This window comes from Vipera berus (genome assembly GCF_964194415.1).
Source record: "Vipera berus genome assembly, chromosome: W".
NCBI lineage: Eukaryota > Metazoa > Chordata > Lepidosauria > Squamata > Viperidae > Vipera > Vipera berus.
Window position 1 is genome coordinate 19189349 of NC_138210.1, and position 25690 is coordinate 19215038.

The following is a 25690-nucleotide window of genomic DNA, read 5'->3' on the forward strand; positions in this document are numbered from 1 at the left end:
GGAATCTGCATGTTGCTCTGAGATGGTTCCCTCCGCAGCTGGCACATTTTTGGTTGGAGACGCTGGAAGGTCTTTGTTCTCTGCAGCTGCAGTTGCAGCTGCACGCGGTGCTTTTGCTAGCCGCTGAGGTTTTCCGATGGCTTCCGTCGTAGTCCCGCCGCGTTGGTTGTCTTCCTGGCTTATGATGCACCGCATCAACTTCTGCCTCTTCGTCCATCTGTCCACTTCCTCCAAATGCAGCGGACTCCCAATGGACTGTCCCACCTGGGCTGCTGCTGGAATGGTGTGTTTGCTTGCCGGGGCTGGTGGCCGTCTCGTAAGCCATTACTTCGTCTAGGACCTCTCACAGGTTCATCGGAGGTTTTGCTAGGATTTTCTGTCGGAGCTGATGATCTCTTAGCCCGAAAACAACCTGATCTCGAATTCTGTCTTCGAGATCAGTGAACTTACAAGAACGGGCAGCCTGTCTGAGTGCCGCTACATATTGTGCTGTTGTCTCCCCCAGACGCTGGATGCATTGGTTAAACTGGAAACACCAGTAAATTGGAGCCCTCGATGGCATGAAGTGGCCAGCCAGTTTTTCCTTAAGTTCTGCATATGGTACGGTTGCAATGGGTGTCGGAGCGCAGAATCTGACAGCTATATCGTATACATCAAGCCCACTGAGGCACAGCAGGGCTGCTGCTTTCATCCGGTCCTCCGTGACCCAGTTGATCAACAGGAAACCTTCGATCTGACCCAGGTGCGCTTCCCATCGTTCAGGCTTGTCAATGTTGCTTGTTTGTCCGAATTTTGCCATGATGCGTCTGGTCCAGCAATGCTACTTTGTAGAGAAGATGGTTTCTGCAACTGAGTCAGCGCAGATGGGAACAGGATCCCACCTTCGTCGCCACTGTTATATTGCAAGCCTGGACCGCATGGACCGCATGGACGGCTCGGACAACATGTTACAGCATCAGATCACTCTTTTTTTTTCATTGAAAAGTTTTAAAATACATTTTGAAAACATAAACTCCCACCCTCCCCCTCCTCCCCCACTTCCCCTCCCTCCCCCTCCCCACCCGACTTCCCAGAGCTGAATACAGGGTATTAACTTTTACCAACCTAACCTAAAATATGCTAACTAACTAAAAAAAACCACTTTAAATTCTATCGCACTTTAACTCCTCTTAAACATAACTAAATAACTAAATAATAATAACTAACTAATAATACATCATATAATACTAATACTTATTCATATGCTAAATGAAACTTTTTAGTTCCATATTTATTCTGAATATAATCGATCCATCTTCTCCATTCCAAAATATATCTCTGTTGCTATTGTTCTTTCAAATATGCTGAAATCTTTGCCATTTCTGCCAGGTTTGAAACTTTTAAAATCCACTCTTCTATAGCAGGCAGTTCCTCCTTCTTCCAATATTGCGGTACCAAAAGTCTTGCTGCCGTAATTAAATTCAACATCAATTTAGTATCTATAATAGTACAATCTGTAATAATACCCAACAGAAATAACTGTGGAGAAAACCTTATCTTTTTCTTAAATATCTTCTGCATGTTCCACCAAATTTTAATCCAAAAAGCTTTAACTTTTTTACAAGTCTACCATATATGATAATAAGTTGCATCATCACAACCACACCTCCAACATTTAGGCTGATAATTCGGGTACATACATGCTAATTTTTTAGGATCTAAATGCCATCTATAAAACATTTTATAAAAATTCTCTCTTAAATTTTGTGCCTGTGTAAATTTTACATTTCTAACCCATATCTTTTCCCAGATATCCATCATTATGGGCTCCTGAAAATTCTGGGCCCATTTTATCATACAATCTTTAACAAGTTCCGTTTCTGAATCTATTTCTATCAGTGCATTATATATCCTCCTTATATGCGCTGGACTTTGATCTCTTATTTGTTTAACCAAATTTTCATCAGTTGTCAAAATACCAACTTTCTGATCTTCCTTCCATCTAGCTTGTAACTGCCCATACTGAAACCAAGTCTGCACTATTTTTTCTTCTTTTAAAATATTAAATGGCTTTAATTGCCATACATTCCTTTCCATTCTAAGAATTTCTTTATATGTAGTCACATCATGTTTAAATCCCACACTTATATTTTCTATTGCATGTTTAGGTATTGCCCAAATTGGTATTTTATAATTTAACTTATATCGATATTTTTTCCAAACTCTCAACAGGGCATACCTTAATACATGTGTCTTAAAAACATTATCCATCTTTTTATCATACAATAAATATGCGTGCCAACCAAATAATAAATCACATCCCTCAATATTCAATAATCTCCCTTGTGTTAGATTAAACCAATCACTAATTGATGATAAAGCAACAGCCTCATAATATAGTTTAAAATTGGGCATTTTAAGACCACCTCTTTCACGTACATCTTGCATTATCTTAAATTTTACTCTTGGTCTTTTCCCTGCCCAAACAAATTTATTAATACCTTTCTGCCATTCTTCCAAATTTGAATCTTTTTTGAGTATAGGTATCATTTGAAACAAAAATAAAAATTTTGGTAAAACATTCATTTTCACTGCTGCAATTCTTCCCAATAAAGACAGTTGTAATTTTTCCAACTATCTAATTCTTTTTGTATTTTTAACCATAACAATTCATAATTATTTTTATATAATTTCACATTTGAAGCTGAAAGATATACCCCCAAATATTTAGTCTTTTTAACTATTTCAAATCCTGTTATTTTTCTAGGACTACCTTTTGTTCTGTAGTCATATTTTTAGACAATATTTTAGTTTTTTGCGTATTTATCTTAAATCCAGAAATTTTTCCATATAACAATATTATCTCCATCAGGTCTACAATCGACTGAGTCGGTTGACTTAATGTAATAACCAAATCGTCCGCAAACGCTCTCAATCTGTAATCTTGATCTTTTATTTTAATTCCCTTAATTTTATTTGAGTCACGTATCTTAATCAATAATATTTCCAATGTTAGAACAAACAACAAAGGTGACAATGGACACCCCTGTCTTGTACCCTTTTCAATATTACATGCTTCTGTCAATCTACCATTAATTATTATTTGAGCTGTTTGCTTCTGATATATTGCTCTAATAGGTTGTAAAAACCTATCCCCAAACACCATCTTCTCTAATACTTTAAATAAAAATTGCCAATTCAATTGATCAAAGGCCTTTTCAGCATCCAAAAAGATCAGCACTTGGTTATTTCTCTCCAAAAATTCCAATAAATCTACAATATGTCTCACATTATTTTTCATTTGTCTACCACTTATAAATCCTGTTTGGTCACTATGAATCATTTGCTGCATAACCTTCATTAATCTATTTGCTAAAATTTTAGCAAATATCTTATAATCAGTATTTAAAAGCAATATTGGCTTGTAATTTTTGGTTTGGGTAAGATCTTGATCTTCCTTTGGAATCAATGATATAAAAGCTGTTTTCCACGATGGAGGCACTTCTCCTCCAGATTGAATTATTCTAAATAATTCTTTTAAAGGTTCCACCATTTCTAACTGTAAATTTTTATAATAAATGGCAGTCAAACCATCTGTTCCTGGTGCTTTACCCACTTTTAATTGTTTAATTGCTAAAATAATTTCTTCAGCATTTATCAATTGATTCATCCCTTCCCTTTGCTCTTGTGTAAGAACAGGGATATTCACTTCTTGTAAATACCTATCTATATTTAAACCTTGAGTTATATACCTAGCATATAACTTAGAATAAAATTCAACAGAAGCCTTTTTAATATAATTTTGCTGAAACACCTCTTTTCCCTTATATTCTATCTTATCTATGTTATGTGACCTTTGTTTTTTCCTTAACAAATAAGCTAACCACCTACCCAGCTTATTAGCATTGCAAAAAGTATTGTGTTTAACAAACCGTAGGTTAGTTGCCACTTGATCTGACATCAACATATTAAACTGACCTCTTAACAAAGTAATTGCTTCTTTCACCCTCTTATCAGTTGGGTTCAAAATTAGAGCCTTCTCTTTCCTCTTAATTTCTTCTTCTAGCTCTTTACGCTTATATTCCAATCTACGTCTACATTTATTATTCAAATATATTAACACTCCTCTCATATAGGCTTTACTTGCACCCCAAACCATTTCAATAGGAGTACCCTTATGCATATTTATATTAAAAAATTCTTTCATCATATCACTCTTTATTGAATGGACACACCGGACTGGGAACAAAGGCCACTGTTGGTCCTTCATATACACCTAGCCAGGAGAACCTGGAACCAATCTCCTCGTCTGGATTTCCTGCCATGGACTATCCAGCCAATTCGGATAGAGTATGTCATCACCTGGTGGTGTCAGTGGCTCAATGCTGTAAGAACTCTATATACATAACAAAAATGAGAAGCTTTTGTGAAAGAAGGAGTGAGGAGAAAGAGAAAGGGAGAATTGGAGAGGTTTCTTGTCAGAGAAGCAGTGTGGAGAAAGAGAAAGGGAGAATGGGAGAGGTTTCTGTGAGAGAAGCAGTGAGGAGAAAGAGAGGAGAAAAGAAGAGGCCTCTGTGAGAGAAGTAGTAAGGATAAAGAGAGTGGGAAAAGAGGAGAGGCTTCTGTAAGAGAAGCAGTGAGGAGATATTCATGGAGAAGAGGAGATGTTTCTGTGAGAGAAGCAGTGGGGGAAAGAGAAATGGAGAAGAGATGAGAAAAGGAGAGGATTCTGTGAGAAAAGTAATTTGGAGAAATAGCGGAGAACAGAGAGGCTTCTGTGAGACAATTAGTGAGGAGAAGGAGAGAGAGAGAAGAGGAGAGGCTTCTGTGAGAGAAGCACTGAGGAGAAAGAGAACAGGAGAGACTTCTTCCAGAGAAGCACTGAGGAGAAATTGAGGGAGAAGTGGAGATGTTTCTGTGAGAGAAGCAGTGATGAGAAAAAGAGAGAAAAGGAGAGGCTTCTGAGAGATAAACAGCAGGGGAAAGAGAAATGGAGAAGAGGAGAGGCTTTCCTCAGAGACGCATTGAGGAGAGAGGGAGAAGTTAATAGGAGAGGCTAGTAGTATAAGTACATACAAACGTTTAATGGAACTTATCAGTAGTTTTGATCAGTGACGTCATCAAAGTAAACAAAGCCACGTGCTGATTACGTCACCAGGCCATGCCCATAAACGGAAGTGACGTTCGCACCCCTCCTCCCCGGAAGTGACATGCATAATCCACACCCCACCCCTCATGGTACAGGACTCACAAGGCCATAACCCTAGCCGGATATGACGTGTCGGCCCAACCCCATCAAAATAAGCATGGGTAACCCTAACAGATAAGGTGTGATATAAGGTGATAGCCCTATTTCCAGATGGTGCTTGCCGAACCTAATCCCATCAACAAACATGTGGCGGACAAGCTTCTGTGTACTTGATTACATTAACCCTAGACTAATTCCATGGACGTGCAAATCCAAAAGAAACACAGAGACCTGTGTTTTTGGGAAACAAAACCCTGCTTTTGGGGGGGGGTAATTTAAAAAAAAAAGCTTTTTATTTCTAATCATTTTAGCCTAATGATGCTTTTAATTTTTGTGGAGTTTTAAAAATCAATACCTCAAAAGCTGGGGGTGGGGGGGGAAAAAGGATCACCTAAAAGGCGGCCAGGGTTTGCATTTAAACCAGGCAATTTTAAAAACATTTTCCCTGAATGTAGGGGGAAAAAACCCACAGACCTTTTAAAGCCCACAGCTGGTTTTTTACCTTTGTAAAAATCTAAAGACGTATATTTTGGCATTTGCAACTCCCTCGAATTCATATGTACGCGTAACCGTTCATAGCAGAGATTTAATAAAATTTATTCTAACCTTACAGCAAAAGCAAAGCGTTTCTGACTGGCCAGAACAGATTGATGTATTAGGTATGTGTATTGTGGGCATGTCTGGACATGACCTGTAAGCTCTTGCTATAGAGCATGCGCGTAGCCACAGACAACTCGGAAACTTTAAAGCATAGATCTATTTTAACAGCGTCATGGGAACTTGTGAAGAAAATAATAAAAAGGGTGTAGAACCTGCTGCATCTTGGTTGGCGACACAATCTCTTTGGAAAGATTGCCATAAGATGTGCTGTGATGTTCGTGATGAAACCCCGGACTACTCCTGGTCTACCTTGTCTGAATGTCGCTTGCCCTGTTGTAATGTGCGGGAGATGGCGTGTCGTGAAGATGAGGCCATACCGAGTAAGTAAAAACCTGTTATGTGTTCAAATGTGTAAAGTGCAATAACCCCCCGTTAACGATGTGATTGCTAATGGCTAAATACATTTTTCAGGTTCTGTTCCGGGGTATAGCTATAACGCCGGCGCCTCCTTAATAACAAACGTCTCAAGTGATGAAGAGGATGCAGAGGTCGATCTAGGTAAATGAATTGTCTTTTTACTATGCATGCTGCCATTAATATTATATAATAAAAGGAGAGTTAAAGAGGGTTTTACTAATGGATTATTTTTGCGTTTTTAAACAGGTGGGTACCCCGGATATTAACTAGCCCTGTGTCCGTCTGATTGTCCAGGCTGTCTACAGCTTGATCTCAAAAGAGATACTCCAAATGACTGCTATATAGAATGTGATTGTGGCGCATCGAATTGTATATGTACAATGCCTACAGAGAATGAAGATACTGATGATACAGATGACCCCGGTAATGATAGTAATGATGAAGGATATTATTCTGTAAATGAACGTGATGATAATTGCATCTAAATTACAAATAAAAGGTTTGTGCTAAAGCGCAGTGTGTTTATTGTAAGGTTTGAACGGTGCAGAATGAAGTGTGAAAATGTACTAAAGGAACTGTATTATACGCCGGAAGGTCCAGGTAGCTATGGTGGAGTAAAACCCCTATTTGAGGCTGGGAGGAAACGCTTTAAAAACTTAACCTTGAGGCAAGTCAAGACATGGCTTTCCGGTCAAGAAGCTTATACCCTGCATAAGCCTGCAAGAATAAAATTGTCCAGGAACGCTACAATAGTTTCCTGCATAGATTGCCAATGGCAGGCTGACCTTGTGGATTTATCAGGATTTGCCTCTGAAAACAGCGGCACAAAATTTATTTTAACGGTAATCGATGTACTTTCCAAATATGCTTGGGCAGTCTGTTTAACCGATAAGTCTGGACGAGGGGTTGCCGGTGCTTTCCAAAGTATATTCCAATCAGGAAGGGCGCCCAGAAAGCTGCAGTCAGATGCCGGGAAAGAGTTTTTAAACAAGCCTGTAAAGAAGCTTTTTGAACGCTATGGCATACATCACTTTGTCACACATAGTGAAACTAAAGCAGCGGTTATAGAGAGGTTTAATAGAACTCTGAAAAACAAGCTGTGGAGATTTTTCACAGCTAAAAATACGCACAGGTATGTGGATGTATTACCAGCCCTCATGCGGAGTTACAATAGCGCTTACCATCGCAGTATCCGGACAGCCCCCAACATGGTGAAACAATCTAATGAAAAAGATGTGTGGATGCGTCTATATGGGAATATTTTAAAATCGGACAGAAAGGCAGAAAACTTTAATGTGGGGGATCACGTTAGGATATCCAGGCTAAAGGGGAAGTTTGAAAAGGGGTATCAGCAAACCTTTACAGATGAAATATTTATCGTCAAAGAAAGGGTTAGGCGGAGAGAAAGGGATGTATATAGATTAATGGATTATGCAGAAGAGCCGGTACATGGGTCTTTTTACCCAGAAGAGCTGCAAAAAATTCCTAGTGATCAAGAACGCGTCTACAGAATTGAAAAAATATTACGGAAAAGAGGGAGGGGTGAACAAAGAGAACTCCTGGTTAAATGGCAGGGTTGGCCAGAAAAGTTCAACAGTTGGATTAAGGAGTCTGAAGTACAACATCTTTGATATGGAGGAGTTTTACATCACCCTACCCAGCAATGCATCAGCAGCAATTTTCCCCCAAAACAAAAATTCTAATTTTACCATACAATTAGCGAGAGCGCTGGATCTTCCAGGAGCGTGGGAAGTAGCGCTAGCAGAGATACAGTATCCGCATAGTTGGTACACATTAACTTCACCTGGATATTTTGAAATTGCTAACGAGAGAAAGAGATGGCATTTTTCTTTGAAAAGCAGGTACTATAACAGCATCCGTCATCTGTTAGAAAATATGAACAAGCTTATATCAAACGTCAAGGACGGACCTAAGACAACCCTACATTATGATTCAGTGGGACGAAAAATTAATCTTAAAGGAGACGAACCGCACACCATTCTAGTTAGCGGAGATCTCGGACATCTGTTAGGGATGTTCCCTGGATTCAGTACATTATATGTTTACACAGACATTGTAGAGCTCCAGATAGTGGGCGACTTCTATGTGCCGTTACTGCGCTGTGTGCCTGTGCGAGGGCAAGACAATGATGTCGTCACAATTACCTATGACCGTCCGCATTATGTACTGGTCAGCAAACATCACATCGATACCATTACCATAGAAATCAAAACCGATCAGGACAAAAATGTGCATTTTTATCACGGGAAGGTGATTGTCAAGCTTCATTTTAGGCCTCGGAAAAGTGAAGGATGGTTGTAATTAAGGAGCACGGGAACCCTCAAGACTACGTGGCTTACTACAGGGCACAAGCTGGCGGGGGCCTTCCAGGCTTTCAAGGAGCCCCCATTATGTACGGGACAGGTTTAGGGGGCCTGTTCCGTGGGCTTTTTCGAAAAGCAATGCCATTTTTGAGGCGAGGATTAGAAATCATTAAGCCGCATGTGAAATCTGCTGCCAAAAACATTGCCAGAGATGTCGCGGGTCATCTTGTATCCCGTGTTGTTGAGAGGGGGCAGGATGGATCAGGGATGATCATAACCAAGAAGAATTACGCATTGGGCCCGCCTATTCCGTTTAAAAAGAGAAGACTTGTGAAAAAGACCCGCCATACCAAGAGGAGACGTGCACAGAAGAGGAAGCCCTGTGACAAGGAAGACATATTCTAATACGATATGGCATTTATTCATTCTGCTTCAGAGGAATGTGTTAAATCAGAACTGGATCTTTTTCAACTGGCACCTACACAGACCAGTATTGAAAACAGTACTTATGTTGAGATCCCACCTTTATCAGCGCTGACACCCAATGCTCCCCTCGAATTTTTTATCACGGGGCATGGTGAACATTACACGGATTTAAACAACACCCTGCTGTATGTGAGTTGCAAGATTGTAAAGGCTGACGGTTCGGATATTGATGACGGGGCTAGGATGGCCCTGACCAACTACCCCATAGCATCACTGTTTAATCAGCTGGATGTTACCTTGGGAGATCGGCTCATTACACAGAGCCATCATTGCTATTCTTACCGGGCCATGATTGAACTGATTCTGAACTTTGGTGGTGATGCGCTGGGCACCCAATTTACAGCTGGCGGTTTTTACAAAGATGACTCGGACCTCATGGAGAGTACTCTACTGACAGCCGCTGGGAACTCCGGTTTCAAAGCGAGAGCAAGACAGACGGCCGGTAGCCGTAAATGGGACCTGCTAGGGCCTCTGCATAGCGATCTGTTTTTTCAAGACAGACTGCTAATTAACGGTGTTGATGTGAAAGTCAAACTCACAAGAATCAGAAATGAATTTTGCGTGATGAAGGATGGCAACGAGAATTACAAAGTGCAACTCTTGGCGGCATCTCTCTTTGTAAAACGTGTAAAAGTAGCCCCGGGAGTGCGCCTTGGCCATGCAGAAGCTTTGCTCTCCTCCAATGCCAAATACCCCATTGATCGAGTGGGAATGAAGGTTTACAGCATTCCTGCAGGTAGCCTTGTGTGTAATCAGGAAAATCTATTTCTGGGCCAGCTACCTAAACAATTAGTGATTGGGTTTGTGGACAATGCATCTTTTAGTGGGGATTATGAAAGAAATCTGTTCAATTTTCTACACTGCAATGTCAATTTTTGCACCTTGCATTGTCATGGCGAGCAGATCCCTGCAAAGCCTCTTCAGCCTGATTATGAGCACGGTCTTTTTGTGAGAGAGTACATGCAGATGGTGCAGGCCACAGGCAAAGGCATGAAAGACAGGCCGCTGTTAATCAGTAGGGAAGAGTTTAACCGAGGGTATACTTTGTATTGTTTTGACTTGAGTCCTGATCAGGGGTGCTCTGAGCACTATTCTTTGATCAGGAACGGTAACCTCAGAGCCGAAATTAGATTTGCGCAACCCCTCCCCAACACCGTCAACATGATTCTCTATGCAATCTTCGAAAACCTTATTGAAATAAGTCACACAAGGAATGTACTCGTTGATTATATGTGAGTATGGACACACTGCAACTCCGCCACTTGTTCTCTGGAAATAAAGCCTTTCTAGGGGTCTACCCTTGCGACCTGTTACCCCAGAGACAGATCTCCAAAAGACCTTTTGGATTAATTGTAAATACCCACCCTCACACTCTGCCTGGTGAACACTGGCTGGCCCTCTACTTCCCATCTCCCGGATATGACGATTTTTTTGATTCTTATGGAAGACCGCCGGATAGCCCTGACTTTCCTGGCTCCATAGCGACGTTTTTAGAGCAGCAAGCTGAGAAGTACACATTTCACCAACGCCAACTGCAGCACCCCAGCGCTGTGACCTGCGGGCAACACTGTGCATTTTTTCTACTGAACCGGACTAAAGGAGTAGACTATGAAAATATTTTAAAGATGTACTCCAATGTTGATATTAAAAATCCATAGCATTCATAAAGTCATCCCAGCCTTTAGGTTTCCGCTTCTCAGTAGGGGCTCGGTGCTGCGAAGCTCCTTTCACCAAGTCTAAAATATTAGTCCCAGGAATAGGGACCCCTTTGTATAAAAAGGTACCGCGATCATCCCAGGTTGAGACGTCCTGATGCTGTTTCATTTTGTTCAGCAAAAGTTCCGCATTTTTCCTGTAACGGGTGCTCACACCGCTTAGGATTTCGTCCATCGCTGTGTCCTGCGGAGATGGCTGTGGTGGCTGTTCTGGTAATGTTGGAAGTGGCCGAGGTTCTTCCGGTGGGTAAATGAGATTCAGTCTGTCCTTTTCAGACTCATTTTGCCTGGTTAGTCTTAGATACCTCTGCAATGCAGAACTGTAGAGCTTAATCTTGTCATCCTAAGACAAATCAGCTCTCTGAAGAATGGAACGCATCTCAGCATCCAACCGGTTAGTGGCTGTAGCCCCCATAGTAGTGGGCCTGCCTTGTAGTTGCTCCATCTGATGACGCGATACCAGATACATTTTCTCAGCATGATCCATGGTTTATCCAGCTAACAGGCTAGTCAACAGCGGAATAGCTGCCCCTAGTAAGGGACCGATAAAACCACCCGACTGAAGTATGGCCTGCTTCTTCTTTTTGAGTGAGACCTTTCTATCGCTCAACTTTTTAATGACACCTTTCTTTCTCTTCAGAGACCGGAATTGTGAAGGTTTCAGAGGAAGGTTTCCTTTTAGGGTGTTCAAAGCTATTTCTGCTATAGCCCCCACCAGGTCATTATTAGCATTGCATAAGATGGCTTTTCTCTGTCTTGGTCCGGCCTTTACTAAGATTTTTAAAAGCCCCCAATTTCTACGTACCCTCTCTGACATCTTAAATGAACTAGTGCTAAGGCAGCCAGGCTACTGCTTTTTACACTTCTTTTTCATTGTGTAAACAGCAGGCCAATCAGGTGGAAAGAGACCTGTTCTCAACCTGTAGGATTCTGGAGTGGTGGCTGCCAAATCTACCAAAAGGTACCCGTGTGGTTTGTGAGTGGCATCTTGGAATACTTCTAAAAAATACTTTGTGTTAGTGGGGTACATCTGCCTGGCCAGTGTGACAATTTGCATCTGATCACGGGGGTTGCTGAATAAAACCAAATATTTGGAATTCAGAGCTATTGTTCTCATTTTCTTGCCTTGAAAAAACAGGTTTTGTAGTATGAGAATAATGCTCAGGTTTCTGTGATGAACGTACTGTGTAAATGCCTTCTCTATTTGATCGCTCTCACTGGCCGATGTCATGAGATCATCTATCACAGCTAGAGTAATTTGATTTGGCGGAAACAAATCATCATCTTCAAAAGAAGACGGAAGCCCCTCAATAAACTTAATATAAGGGAATTTATTAAGCAGTTCTTTGTACAGAGGTTGCCAACAGCTATAAAACCATACAATATTTTGAGGCAATTGAGACAACACAACATCACCATGTTCTAACATTTGTTTGATAAAAAAAGATTTGCCAGAATTGGACGGACCGCTTATAATACACGAGAAAGGGTGTACAAATTGTGCAATATTTTCTGCCATCCTTAATAACCGTAAGGTAGCGTACAGTAATCTTCGCTCTTTAATAACCTTTTATTATACACTACTTTTAGAGTTTTTCGGAGGACCCGCGTTTCAAGGGACCACTGTTTCTTAACCCTAACAATCCCCAACTGTTCTACCCTGATCTCTTTTTTTCTCTCTGCACCAGACAGACAATAATCATCTACCAAATCTTTCAAGCTGTCAAAATTAACCTTTTTGCTGTTACCGCAGTTTAGTGTGATTCCCTTCACCTTTAGCACCGCTTCACCGTTGGACAAAGCATAGGCATACGTTTTGGGGCTGGCCTCAACAAACTCTGTTATCGTAGTGTTTGGAGGAATCTCACTTGTCAGCTGTCCTAAATAATCACCCAAAGGTGGAGTCCACGCCCCCTCTCTACTTACAAAAATGACTGAATCGGTGTCATGATACAGGCATCTATCGCCCAGCCCATCCAGCAGCCTGTATAATTCCAGTCGTGCATACGCTGTTGTAAAGCTGGCAATGAATACGTTAGTACATGAGGCTTTGGTGGGATGGTTCTTGGCAGTTTTCCACATCACAACGGCTGTCTCACTATCCACAAACTCACAGGAGGAAACATCATAATAGGGCACAAAAAGGTATTTGAATAATTCTTCAGGGTTTGTCACCACAGATGTTGTCAGGTGATTGGTGCTCTGACCAAACTTGCCCCACAGCGAGTTTAAAAAAAGTTTGGCAATCTGCCTTTTAGCAGGATTTACCTCAATGTGTTCACGGCGTAAGCGGACACCTTCCATCTTTTCATAATCACAAATATATTGCTCTTTATCCTGTTCTGTTTTGCACCAGTCAGGGTAACCGCTGGCCTCCTGTTTCTGTCTGAGATGTGCGTTAATATAATCTGAAAATAGCCCCTTTGATGTACTTTCAAAATGCCAGATCTCATAGATTTCAACAATTCTGTAACCTTTTTCTAAAGCTACATTCAATTCAACAGTACACCATGTTCCAGTCAGAGCTCTTTCCTCATCACTGTGTTTACAGGGGGTAGTTTGCAGTTTTTCTGTGCAGGTTGCACACAAACTAAACATTAATTTGCCCCCTGATTTGTGGGGTAGTACAGGAAAATAGAGATTCCTTGGCGGGTACACTTTGACTTTGGCTAACCCAAAATATTGTTTTATGTCCCCAAAATCTTGGTAGATAATTTGTGGATGGCCAATTGGGTACTCCTTGGTCTTATTCACAAAGGGGTACAAACTGGTGAAATCGTAATATAAGATTTGTTCACCAGGTTTTGGTTTGTAGTAAAGACATGTAGCATTTGTTCTACCACCAAAAAAGGCATCTCGAGGTATCAAAGGTATTGGGAGCTTATTCTCAACCAGAAACTGCTTCAAAGAGGTGTCAGCCTCCACCAAGGCCCTCCATTCGTGTTCCCAGATGCAGCACACAGCATAACCCTGGCTCCTGAGGTCCTCTTCTTTAATCCTAGTACGGCTGTGCAGGGTGCCATATGTTGAGCCAAGTAAGTTGTTGAAGTCTCTTTCAGAGTAGCAGACAGGGCACCCATGAAAAAAACAACCATAAAATTCAAAAGCTGTGGGGGTGTCATTTATGACAGCAAAACCATCCAAAAATATTTGCCTACTTGTTTTTCACCCCCCTTCAGGGCATGCTGGATATTGACGTTCTCAGTGTGCTCTATGTACATCAACCATTGTATCGCAGGTGCTGAATACCTTTTCTGTGTCTTGTGATAATTATCCATAGGAGCCAAAGCAATGGAGTTGCTGTTCAAATACATGAACCGGTACTGTGCCATACAGACAGAAGCCAGTGTGATATATTGGAAGGGGTCAATGCAACGAATCACTATCTCCTCAACAATATCCCCACCGCCCCTCTTGACAAACTCACGCTCAGTCATTTCCATTACCTGTTCCCTAAATCGAATACATGCTTCTCTTAGTATATCAACATCCTGCCTGCAATAGTAAGCCAGAGCCTTCTTTAGTTTAAATACAGTACCTCTATTAGCAGCGTGCCATTTCAGGAATTCTTCTCTCTCACCGGGCATCATGGTTTCAGGGCTATAATACTTGGCTTCAGGGAGCGGACCAACGTAGTCCTGATTGGCCATTGTATTGAACAAATGGGGGAAATATCCTTTGCAGCCTTGAAACCCCATAGCCTTGGGTAATTTACTTAATTTAAGGGGCAAAAATGAGAGGCTATCAATAAAATGGAACTTGTAAGCCGGCAGGGTGATACACAGAAGTTTCCCTCCCAGGCTTATAAGCTGAACCCTAACCTTTTCCCGGATCAACTGCCTCAGTACTAGGTACCCGTCATAACCTTTGGCATTGTGAGCGATAAAAGTGCATCCTTTAAACTTATCATTTATAAATGTCTTTACAAACTGATCCAGACATCTAACACCATAACAATCCCACATCACAACATCTTCGTCATCATCATCCTTCAACATATCCCTGGCACATGCATAATTAGGTATATGTGTGCCAGTTTCTTGGCAGCATTCAAAATCATAAATAATGTACCTTTGGCCAATTCGTGGCCGGACCAGCTCTTTTAGAAAACATAAATGATATTCCAAACTTTCAACCTTCTCAGAACACTGCCCACACTTGGGTTCCTTGCATTTCACGTGGCGAGTAAAGACGTAAACCCCACACTTTTCACAATATTCTTTACTCTTACAGTCAACTTTTCCCTCCGTAGCTAGCTGTGTGTGAGTTTCAAAACATACCTTAGAATGACAAACCACTTTGCACCTATAGCAGCGCATCTTTTCCTTCTCTACCTGCTTGCATTCTTGCTTGAGACATGATCTGCAGATATATTGACAACCATGACTAAATTTATGGTGATAGTGAGTGTGGCAAAATTTACAGAAATAGCGTTCGCCCAGGAAACCCTTTATATTTTTGATGGCATAGTAATGATTGTCGTGTAACAATATAAACACTATTTTTTCTTGCTGTGGGAGGCCTGTAACAAAAAACCTCCATCCGTCCTGCAGATAAAACAAGATCTTTATAGTAACCCCTAAAGCTTTTTCAAAGAGGTGTATCTGTGAAAAGTTAACCATGTTTTCTGTGGAAATACCCAGTCTGATGTGAAGTTCCCTGGCCCTGGTAATAATTTCTTCATTACTAACACCCCCGCCAATGAGCCAGAGCAAGCAGCTAGCAAAACACAGAAATGCACCTTCCACATTGAAATCTACTAGGTGACGTCTTTTTTTCTCCAGTACTTTGGTGAGCAGCACAGTGCTTAACTTCCTAAGCCCTCCCCCCTCATTGTTCCTCACAATGGTAACCACTAATTGTAAATCTCCCCCCCACAATATCTCTGCTTTACTTTGAAGCAGATTTTCAATACTGGTCAGAAAATCATCACCATTTAAACCATCCATATTCCTCCTCAGAGAAAAGAGAGGATGATTTAACCCATCTGCATCCAACCGGAGTTGAACAAAATCATTTGCACCTATGTCTCTAGCAACATTATTCAAAACATGCTGTATAGCATTATGAATAGCATCTATAGCATGTACAAAAGACTGAATTTGGTCAACATTAACGAATCTATATCGCTGATAGTATTCCACAGCCATGAAATTTCGGATAGGATGCTCCCACTCTTGCACCAAATCCAGATAAACATTGTTCGTATTCTGAGAGTTTGCAGAGTTAGTGCTTTGTAACTGGGGCATAGAATGATTTATCTCCTCTTCTTGTTGAGATTCAGGCGTAGGTTCACTACTATCACTGTCTGCTGGGGGTGCGGGGAGTTCGCCTCCGTGCATTTTTGCTTTTTTGCAGGGTGGCCCTGGTTAATCAAACAAACAAAATGTTATCACCTACATTCCTAATAATGTAATACAAACACACACCCTTTTTTAGATTATAAAATAATACGAATGGATTTGTAGTTGGATAAAATGCTAGATGTTATACCTCCTAACTCTTGTGCTGTGTGGCTTGTGCATGGTTGAGGGGTCATGCCATGCCGGGGTCCTTCCTGCTCTGTGGGTATAGTGAGATCCACAAATGGTTGATCATCTTCCCATTCTGAAGGAAAAGAAAAACCCAATGGTCAGAAATGTTGCAGAAATTTTTGTAAGAATCTGAATGTATGTAGGAATAAAAAACAAATACCATTATAAAAACTCAGACATTTGGAATCAGTCAGTTCCATCTAGTAAAAGAAAACAAACATGCCAAGAATATTATAATCACATTCTTTTTTTATATCTAAGAGGCACAGTGTTTCAAAATTTAGCAATAAAACTACTTACAAGATCCGCACCCGTTACACATTCGGAATCAGTTAATTCCATCTAGTAAAAGAAAACAAACAGGCCATGAATATTATAAACACATTTTTTATAGCTAAGAGGAACAATGTTTCAAAAATTAGCAATAAAATTGCTTACATTTGTAGCATCCATTCTGTAAAGAGGGTCTTCTTAGCAGATCACAGGGTCCAGAGGTATGAATATGCCAGAAACTGACAAACGTGTCTGGGGTCAGTATGAATCCTACTTTTTGTACACTCTGGCTATGTCAAAAATCACATCGCCCACCAATCAGGTAACTCCCAGCCGAATGATTAGATTATATATCTGTGTCTAGCACCTGATAGGATTAAACATGAGACCAGCAAATGTAAACTTCATAGTGTTAATAGTTTCTTGTAATTAATTCTGCTGAGTTCTTCACCCCTTTTGACCAGTCCACCCTCATATCAAGAAAAAAATATAATACAACTTTCATGTGATTTGTAAAGCACCTTTTATTATAAATTTCATAGCGTTAACAGTTTCTTGTAATCTATTTCTGTTACATTCTGACATATGATCCTCTTCAGAGACAATGGCAATTTGGCTTCAATCTTTGACATTACTGACAGCGGGTCACGCATAAGAGCTATACAATATATAAATTTCTTGAGCTCCCCAAGGGAATCCCTGGTGAAATATAAGTTATTCACTTTGTCAGAAATACTGACAATGACCCAGAGAACATGAGGCATAGAAAGTCTAAAGCATAAGCTGCTAATAAGCTCTGTTTCACTGGTTCCATCCGTATGGTCTTCATCTGATTGTAGGCACCCCATTAAACAATGGTGTAATATTTTAATGATACACGCTTTCAGAATCTGAGGCATGCTGGCATTTTGAGATTCCACCGTTTCTAAAACAGGAAATAAGGTAGAATTAGTCTAGCTGTTTCAACTAATCAAAATACTGTTTTCTTAATTTTTATATTTACTTACCATTTGATGTTTTGCAGAATCTGCAACAACAAGGCTTTATAAATTTGTTGTCTTCCACGACGCCGCGTAGGTCAGGTCCTTTTCTTATTCTACGTCTACGCTTGGGAGCTTTGGGGGTCAAATTTACATCAAACAAATCACCATCAATATTTGCCATCTTCAAAAGACTGCTGGAATTAATTTGCTAGCTGTTCAGACCTGCCTGTACAACACCCCCACGCATGCTATGACACGTCCTTGAGCCTTGTGCCTGTCCAGAATCACGGGGAATGACATGTCCAGACATGCCCACAATACACATACCTAATACATCAATCTGTTCTGGCCAGTCAGAAACGCTTCGCTTTTGCTGTAAGGTTAGAATAAATTTTATTAAATCTCTGCTATGAACGGTTACGCGTACATATGAATTCGAGGGAGTTGCAAATGCCAAAATATACGTCTTTAGATTTTTACAAAGGTAAAAAACCAGCTGTGGGCTTTAAAAGGTCTGTGGTTTTTCCCCCCTACATTCAGGGAAAATGTTTTTAAAATTGCCTGGTTTAAATGCAAACCCTGGAAGCCTTTTAGGTGATCCTTTCCCCCCCCCACCCCCAGCTTTTGAGGTATTGATTTTTAAAACTCCACAAAAATTAAAAGCATCATTAGGCTAAAATGATTAGAAATAAAAAGCTTTTTTTTTAATTATCACCCCCCCAAAAAGCAGGGTTTTGTTTCCCAAAAACACAGGTCTCTGTGTTTCTTTTGGATTTGCACGTCCATGGAATTAGTCTAGGGCTAATGTAATCAAGTACACAGAAGCTTTTTTTTATTAAAAAGTTTTAGAGTACATTTTATCTTTAACAATCCCCCCCTCCCCCCACCCCTACCTATCCCTCCCTGCCCCTCCCCCCCATTTCCCCCCCCCCCGACTTCCCAGAGCTAAGTACAAGGTATAAAAACAAAGAACAATCATAAACATCCATATGCTAACAACAATAAACTCTTAAATCTATCACTCTCTAGCTCATATAAGATAACTACAAGCAATATTAATATTACATATAAAAAGAAAGAAAAAAGAAAAAAAGAAAGGAAGACCTATTCAAATGCTAAATGAAACTTTTTAGTCCCATATTTGTTCTGGATATAATCAATCCATTTTTTCCACTCCATAATATAACGTTCTTGCGAATGATCTTTCAAATAAGCCGAGATCTTTGCCATTTCCGCCAGGTCAGAAACCTTTAGAGTCCATTCCTCTATAGTCGGCAGTTCCTCCTTCTTCCAATATTGACCTATTAAAAGTCTTGCTGCTGTAATTAAATTCAACATCAACTTAGTGTCCACAACAGTAGCATCTGTAGTTATGCCCAACAAAAACAATTGCGGACAAAACTTTATCCTTTGCTTGAAGATCTTCTGCATATTCCACCAAATTTTTATCCAAAAAGCCTTAACCTTTTTGCAGGTCCACCATATGTGAAAATATGTTGCATCTTCGCCACCACACCTCCAGCATTTTGGCTGATAGTTCGGATACATACTTGCAAGCTTTTTAGGATCTAAATGCCATCTATAAAACATTTTATAAAAGTTCTCTCTTAAGTTTTGAGCTTGTGTAAATTTTACGTTCCTCACCCAGATCTTTTCCCACGTATCCATTGTAATAACTTCTTGGATATTCTGGGCCCATTTTATCATACAATCTTTAACAAGTTCTGTTTCTGAGTCAATTTCTATCAATGCAAGATATATCCGTTTGATATGTGCTGGACCCTGATTTCTAATTTGCTTTATCAAATTTTCGTCAGTCATTGCAAAACCAATTTTCTGATCTTCTTTCCACCTGGCCCGTAACTGAGTATATTGAAACCAAGTTTGAACAATCTTCTCATCTCGCAAGAGGTTATACGGTTTTAAACACCAGACATTTCTTTCCAAGCTTAAAATCTCCTTATACGTAGTCGTATCATGTTTGAAACCAACATTTATGTTTTCTATTGCGTGTTTTGGAATTGCCCACAATGGCATCTTGTAATCTAGCTTATGTCTATACTTCTTCCAAACTCTCAACAATGCCTGTCTTAAAATATGCACTTTAAACACGTTATCTACCTTCTTATCATACAACAAATATGCATGCCAGCCAAATAACAAGTCATGGCCCTCAAGATTTAATAATCTCTCTTGTGTCAAATTAATCCAATCACTTATTCCTGATAACGCAGCAGCTTCATAATGTAATTTAAGATTAGGCATTTTAAGGCCACCTCTTTCACGATTATCCTGCATAATCTTAAGTTTAACTTGTGGCCTTTTCCCTGCCCAAACAAATTTATTGATACCCCGTTGCCATTCTTCCAAATTAGAATCTTTTTTAAGGACCGGTATCATTTGAAATAAAAATAGAAATTTAGGCAGGACATTCATTTTCACTGCTGCAATTCTTCCCAGCAAAGACAGTTGCAATTTTTCCCAACTCTCCATTTCTTTTTGAATTTTTCCCCATAACTTTTCATAGTTATTTTTATATAACTTTGTATTAGAGGGTGACAAAAACACCCCCAAATATTTAACCCTTTTAACAATCTCAAATCCTGTTAATCCTTCTAAAAGGGCCTTTTGCGATACTGTCATATTTTTGGCCAGAATTTTAGTTTTTTGTGCATTAACTTTAAATCCAGAAACCTTCCCATATTGCATTATTATCTCCATCAGGTCCACAACAGAGTTTTCCGGCTGGGTCACCGTAACAACCAGATCATCTGCGAACGCTCTCAGTCTATAATCCTGATCTCTAATTTGTATACCCTTAATTCTTTCCGAATTCCGTATTTTTACCAATAATATCTCCAATGTTAAAACAAATAATAAAGGTGATAACGGACACCCTTGTCTTGTGCCCTTCTCAATATTACATACTTCAGTCAAACTATTGTTAACTATTATTCGGGCAGTTTGTTTTTGATATAATGCCCTAATTGGTTGCAAAAATTTATCCCCAAAATTCATTTTATCTAAAACTTTCATGAAAAATTGCCAATTCAATTGATCAAAAGCTTTTTCGGCATCTAGAAAAATTAGCGCCGCAGGGATCTGGTTGTTCCTTTCCAAAAACTCTAACACATCAACTATATGCCTCACATTGTTTTTCATTTGCCTACCACTAATAAACCCAGTTTGATCCTCATGAATCACCTGTTGCAGAACCCTCATCAATCTGTTAGCTAACACCTTGGCAAATATCTTATAATCTGTATTTAAAAGTGATATCGGTCTATAGTTTTTTACTTGAGTAGCATCTTGATCTTCCTTCGGAATCAAAGAAATAAAAGCAGTTCTCCAAGACGGAGGCACCTTTCCCCCTCTCTGAATTGTCTGGAACAGTTCCTTTAACGGCTTTATCAACTCCAATTGTAAATTTTTATAGTAAGCCGCAGTCAAACCATCCGTGCCTGGCGCTTTATCCACCTTCAATTCCTTAATTGCTATAAGAATTTCTTCTTCTGTTATCAATTGATTAATCTCCTCCTTTTGTGCTTGCGTAAGCACCGGGATGCTATCATTCTCCAAATATACATCAATGTCTTTTTCATTAATCTTCTCCTTGGCATATAATTTAGAATAAAAATCCACAAAAGCTTCCTTGATAAGATCCTGTTGAAACACAACCTTTCCCTTATATTCAATTTTATCTATATTAGAAGCCCTTTGCTTTTTCCTTAGTCTGTAAGCTAGCCATCTACCTGGCTTATTAGCATTGCAAAAAGTATTATGCCTAGCAAACCGTAAATTGGTTGCCACTTGATCAGCCATCAACTTATCAAATTGTCCTCTTAACAGATTAATAACCTCCTTAGTCTTCACATCCAATGGATTCAAGATTAGGGCCTTTTCTTTTTCCCTAATTTCATTCTCCAGTTCTTTCCTTCTAACTTCCAAAGTACGTCTGCATTTATTATTCATATATATCAACACCCCTCTCATGTAGGCCTTGCTAGCATCCCAAACCATGTCCATAGAGGTATCCTTATTTATATTAATTTCAAAGAAATCCTTCATCTGCTGTTTACATTCTTCCACATTTCTCTGATTTCTAAACAAATTCTCATTTACGCGCCACGAGTGCCTATCCCTATTGTCCTTATTGATCTCTAACCAAACTGGGCTATGGTCAGAAATAGTTCTTGCACAGATCTTTACCTTCTTAATCCTAGAAAAAAAGTCATTAGTCAGCAAAATAAAATCAATCCTGGAAAAAGATTGATGTCTGTCAGAGAAAAAAGTATAATCCTTTTCGTGTAGATGTGTATCGCGCTAAATATCTCGCAGTTCCAAATCGTCCTTCATTTCAAAAAAAGATTTAGGCAGTCTAGCATGACTCGGAACGCGCTTAAAAGAACCAGCCTTGTCCATCTGTACGTCTAAAACACCATTCCAGTCCCCCATAAAAATAAACGATTTATAATCCAATTGGGTAACCTTTGTGTGAAGTAAACTAAAAAAATCAGCTTGTTGTTGATTAGGAGCATACAATCCAATTAGAAGCGTTTTTTTACCTTCTAACAGCAAATCTATCATGACATATCTTCCTTGCTTATCTACTTCAATTAGTTCCGCTGTTAGAGTACTTTTAACGTAGACAGCCACTCCATTTTTCTTGTTCATCGCAGAGGCAACAAATTGCGTACCCAACCTTGAGTTCGATAAGTACTTTTGGTCCATAACCCTAATATGCGTTTCTTGCAAACAGATAACATCAGTCTTAAATTGTTTTAAATATTGAAAAACTTCCGTTTATGGGCATGGCCTGGTGACGTAATCAGCACGTGGCTTTGTTTACTTTGATGACGTCACTGATCAAAACTACTGATAAGTTCCATTAAAAGTTTGTATGTACTACTGAGGCTTCTTTCACAGAATCAGTGAGGAGAAGAAAGAGAACCTTCTGTGAGAGAAGCAGTGAGGAGAAATAGAGGAGAAAAGGAGAGGCTTCTGTGAGAGAAGCAGGGAGGAGAAAAAAAGGAGAAAAGGAGAGGCTTTTCTGAGAGAAGCAGTGAAGAGAAAGACAGGGAGAATAGGAGAGGCTTCTGTCAGAGAAGCAGTGAGGAGAAAGAGAGGGAGAATAGGAGAGGCTTCTGTCAGAGAAGCAGTGAGGCGAAAGAGAGGGAGAAATAGAAATAGAGGAGAAAAAGAGAGGCTTACATGAGAGAAGCAGGGAGGAACAAAACAGGAGAAAAGGAGGAGCTTTTATGAGAGAATCAGTGAAGAGGAAGAGAGATAGAGAAAAGGAGAGGTTTCTGTGAGAGAAGCTGTGAGGCGAAAGAGAAACAGGAGAGGAGAGGCTTCTGTGAAATAAATAGTGAGTAGAATGACAGAGGAAAAGAGGAGAGTCTTCTGTGAGAGAAGGAGTGTGGAAAATTGAGTGAGAAGTGGAGAGGAGAGGTTTCTGTGAGAGAAGCTGTGAGGAGAAAGAGAAAGGGAGAGTGGGAGAGGTTTCTTGTGAGAGACGCAGTGTGGAGAGAGAGGAGAAGAGGAGAAGGGTTCCCTGAGAGATGCATTGAGGAGAGAGAGAGAAGTGGAGAGGAGAGGTTTCTGGAAGAGAAGCACTGAGGAAAAACTGAGGGAGCAGAGGAGAGGATTCTGTGAGAGAGGCAGTGAAGAGAAAGAGAGAGGAAGAGAAAGGCTTCTGTGAGAGAAGCAGTGCGGGAAAGAGAAATGGAGAAGAGGAGAGGTTTCCCTGAGAGACGCATTGAGGAGAGAGGGAGAAGTTAATAGGAGAGGCTTCTGTGACAGAAGCAGTGAGTTGGGAAATGGAGGGAAAAGAAAGGGAACCTTCTGTGAGAGAAGCAGTGAGGAGAAAGAATGAGAGAAGAGGAGAGTCTTCTATTAGAGAATCAGTGAGGAGAAAAAGAGGAGAAAAAGAGAGGCTTCTGTGAGAGAAGCAGTGAAGAGAAAGAGAGAGGAGAAAAGGAGAGGTTTCTGTGAGGGAAGTAATGCCGAGAAATAGAGGAGAAAAAGAGAGGCTTCTGGGAGAGAAGTAGTGAGGAGAAGGAGAGCGGGAGAAGAGGAGAGGCTTCTGTCAGAGAAGCAGTGAGTAGAAATTGAGGGAGAAGAAAGAGAGGCTTCTGTGAGAGAAGCAGTGATGCGAACGAGAGGGAAAATTAGAAATAGAGGAGAAAAAGAGAGGCTTATGTGAGAGAAGCAGGGAGGAAAAAAACAGGAGAAAAGGAGAAGCTTTTGTGAGAGAATCAGTGAAGAGAAAGAGAGATAGAGAAAAGGAGAGGTTTCTGTGAGAGAAGCTGTGAGGCAAAAGAGAAAGAGAAGAGGAGAGGCTTCTGTGAAATAAGTAGTGAGTAAAATGACAGAGGAAAAGAGGAGAGTCTTCTGTGAGAGAAGGAGTGAGGAGAAAGAGAAAGGGAGAATGGGAGAGGTTTCTTGTCAGAGAAGCAGTGTGGAGAAAGAGAAAGGGAGAATGGGAGAGGTTTCTTGTGAGAGAAGCAGTGTGGAGAAATAGAGAGGAGAAGAGGAGAGGGTTCCCTGAGACATGCATTTAGCAGAGAGGGAGAAGTAAAGAGGAGAGACGTCTGTGACAGAAGAAAGTGAGGAGAATTTGAGAGAGAAGAAAGATAGCCTTCTGTGAGAGAAGCAGTGAGGAGAAATAGAAGGAGAAGAGAAGAGGCTTCTGTCAGAGAAGCAGTGAGTAGAAAGAGAGGGAGAAATAGAAATAGAGGAGAAAAAGAGAGTGTTCTGTGAGAGAAGCAGGGAGGAGAAAAACAGTAGAAATGGAGAGGCTTTTGTGAGACAATCAGTGAAGAGAAAGAGAGATGGAGAAAAGGAGAGGATTTTCTGAGAGAAGCAGTGAGGAGAATGAGAAGGAGCAGAGGAGAGGCTTCTGTGAAATAAGTAGTGAGTAAAATGACACAGGAAAAGATGAGAGTCTTCTGTGAGAGAAGGAATGAGGAGAAAGAGAAAGGGAGAATGGAGAAAAATTGGAGAAAAATATATGTTTGGCTAGAAAATATACTAGGAGAACATGTAGCATTTAATCCTGAATTATTTTTATTAGGTATATTACCAGAAAAGAATGATAAACAAAATGCATACTTGGTTCTACATATCATAACCGCAGCAAGAATAAGCTATGCACAATGCTGGAAAAATGAACAAGTACCATCAGAAGAAGAGCCTATGAAGAAGATATTGGAATGCGCAGAGATGGACAGACTAACTATGAGACTAAAAGACAAAGAGGAAACAGAATATTATGAAAGCTGGAATTTATTTTATAAATGGTTGGAAAAAAGAACCAAAGAGTGAGATTTGTATATGTATTAATGAATTATAAACTCAGTTCACACGTTGTTTGGAAAATTAACATATGTATGTAAAGAATAAAAATAAAATATATTTTTTAAAAAGGAGAGGTTTCTTTGAGAGAAGCAGTGAGGAGAAAGAGAAGGGGAAGAGGAGAGGCATCTGTGAGAGAAGCACTGAGGAGATATTCAGGGAGAAGTGGAGATTTTTCTGTGAGAGAAGCACTGAGGAGAAAGAGAGAGGAAGGGAGAGGCTTCTGTGAGAGAAGCAGTGGGGAAAAGAGAAATGGAGAAGAGGAGAGGCTTCCCTGAGAGACACATTGAGGAGAGAGGAAGAAGTAAAGAGGAGAGGCTTCTGTGACAGAAGAAAGTGAGGAGAATTTGAGGGAGAAGAAAGATAGCCTTCTGTGAGAGAAGCAGTGAGGAGAAATAGAAGGAGAAGAGAAGAGGCTTCTGTCAGAGAAGCAGTGAGTAGAAAGAGAGGGAGAAATAGAAATAGAGGAGAAAAAGAGAGGCTTACGTGAGAGAAGCAGGGAGGGGAAAAACAGGAGAAAAGGAGAAGCTTTTGTGAGAGAATCAGTGAAGAGAAAGAGAGATAGAGAAAAGGAGAGGTTTCTGTGAGAGAAGCTGTGAGGCAAAAGAGAAAGAGAAGAGGAGAGGCTTCTGTGAAATAAGTAGTGAGTAAAATGACAGAGGAAAAGAGGAGAGTCTTCTGTGAGAGAAGGAGTGAGGAGAAAGATAAAGGGAGAATGGGAGAGGTTTCTTGTCAGAGAAGCAGTGTGGAGAAAGAGAAAGGGAGAATGGGAGAG